Below are 2,467 nucleotides of genomic sequence, written 5' to 3' on the forward strand. Positions count from 1 at the left end.
TCAGGAGTACCTGGGTTCAAAACCGGTCTCAGACACTTAATAATTACCTAGCTGTGTGGCCTTGGGCAAGCCACTTAACCCCATTTGCCTTGCAAAAACCTAAAAAAAAAAATTTGCTATGTTGTTCAGTACATAGCATGGATGGAGGAAGGTGGAATCAGAATTCCAAGACTGTCAGACACTGTCCTAGCCTAGTTTGATTGTCTTTTATGTTGATCAAGATCATGAATCGGGAGGAGTTCATATTTTGAATTATAACCCGGCTTGTCTTTGACATATGACAATTGGCTGTCTTGGTCCAGGTTGCGAGGGGCCAATTTGGGCTTGATGTTAGGGATAGAAATCATCACAATTAGGCTGCTGAAAAGTAAAACAGGTTTCCTGGAGAGGTTGTTGGCATTCTTTCATTTTTCAAGCAAAAAAACCAAACCAAAACAAAACAAAACTTGCCAGGAGTAATGTAGAGAGAAATCATTTGGGAGTGCATGGAATGCGCTAGATGGATACTGATGTCCCAACTCTAAAAAAAAAAAAAGATGCAATTCTGTAAATTAGGTAACTCTGGCACTCATCAAACCAGATGTCAGTAGCTGTAAAGATTTAGAAAAATATTGAAAAATTGGTTACTGTGGAGGCACATCTATGCTGCTGTGTGGCTTCAACTATATTTATGAAAAAATAGCTTCATGACAAACTGCCTCTTTGTGGCCCAGATAGCAGCTTGACATTGCTTGTGATCCAAGCAACCTCGGTTGTCAAATTGACTTGACCACAGCATGTTTCACGGATAAAAACTACTTTGCCTCGTCATTTTAGGTTTGATTCATTAAGGAATATCAAGTCTGCAGCAAAAGCTGTTTTCCAAAGCTATTCTGTGTTCAATAACAGCAGCTGAGGACAGTTCTCCTTCATAAAAATTTCAATCTCAGCCTCAAGCTCCAAAAAAGCATAATAAAACATTACTCTTAAACCACCCATGAGCTGTGGGGTAGAGCAATTCAGGCTATGCCCTCCACTGTTTCTTAAAAGCACGGCTTTCAAAGTTCTCTTTTATTTTCTTGTTGTTCGTGATGGATATACACTGGTAATAAAAAAAAAAATGTTAAGGCAAAGAGATCTGTGTCTCCCAAGTAGCAGGGCCATCGGTTTTGCAGTGTGTTCTCTAAGCAGGAGGTGATGAGAGTGCCACCTAGGGGCTCTCCTGGGCAAATGCACAATTCTGCCCATGTGTGCTAATAAAACTTAGCTTATGACACTGAAATTTGAATTTATTTAATTTTTACACAAAATAGTCTTTATTTTTTCAATGATTTAAAAATGTAAAAATAATTTTTTTACTTGCAGATTTGTAAAAATAGATGACTTCCTTATTTCCTCTCTCCTTCTAACCCTCCCCTCTTTCCCTCTCCTCCCTCCCTCCCTTCCTTCCTTCCTTTCTTTCTCCCTTCCTTTGGTCTTCCCCCCTTTCTTCCTTCTGTCCCTCTTTCCTTTCCTCCTTCTTTCATCCTCCCTCCCTCCCTTTTCTTCTTCCATGTCTCCTTTCCTTCCTTCCTTTTTTCCTCCCTTCCTTCTTTTTCTTCCCTTCCTTCACTCCTCCCTCTCTCCCTTCCACCTTTCCCTCTTTCCTTCCCTCCTTCCTTCCCCTGCCTTCCCTACTTTCTTTCATCCTTCCTGCCTCCCTTGCTCCTTTCCTCCTTCCTTCCTTCCCTTCTATCCTTCCTCCCTCCCTTCCTTTTTCCCCTTCCTTCCTTCCTTCCTTCCTTTCTCCCCCTTCCTTCCCTCCTCCCTCTCTGTAAAACAAGCCCCTTTCCTTCCCTCCCTCCTGCCTTCCCTCCTTCTTTCATCCTCCCTTTCTTCTTCCTGTCCTCCTTTTCTTTTCCCATCCTCCTTTCCTTCTTCCTTTCCTCTTTTCTCACCCTTCTTTCCTCCCTCTCTCCTTCTCTTCCTTCCATATCCTTCCTTCCTTCCTTCCCTCCTTCTTTCCTTTCATCCTTCCTTCCTTCCTCCATCTCTTCCTGAAGGAAACCTGGAGGTTCTCCTCAAAGCTCAGTTTAAGCATAACCATTTACACAATATGAACTTAGTTAAGTTATATGTACTAGTTAAATATTCACAGGACTATAAAAATAATTTCAAGAAAGAGAGAATTCACAACTGAGGGTTATTGATCAAGAAAGACATTTACTTCCCCTAGTTGTTGTAAGAATAAAGTGAGATAGTATTTTAAAAGCACTTTGAGAGCTAAAAACATTATATAAACACTGCTGTTGTTGTTAAATTGTTCTGCAGTGATGTCTGACTCTTAATGAAACCATTTTGGGTTTTCTTATCAAAGATGCTGGAATGGTTTCCCATTTCCTACTCCAGCTCATTCTACAGAAGAAGAAAAGGAGGCAAACAGCATTAAGTGACCTGAGTCTTCCTGATTCCAGACTCTACTCCACACTGTACCATCTAGCTTTCCCAT

Source organism: Macrotis lagotis, chromosome 7 (genome assembly GCF_037893015.1).
Source record: "Macrotis lagotis isolate mMagLag1 chromosome 7, bilby.v1.9.chrom.fasta, whole genome shotgun sequence".
In the NCBI taxonomy this organism is placed as follows: Eukaryota; Metazoa; Chordata; class Mammalia; order Peramelemorphia; family Peramelidae; genus Macrotis; species Macrotis lagotis.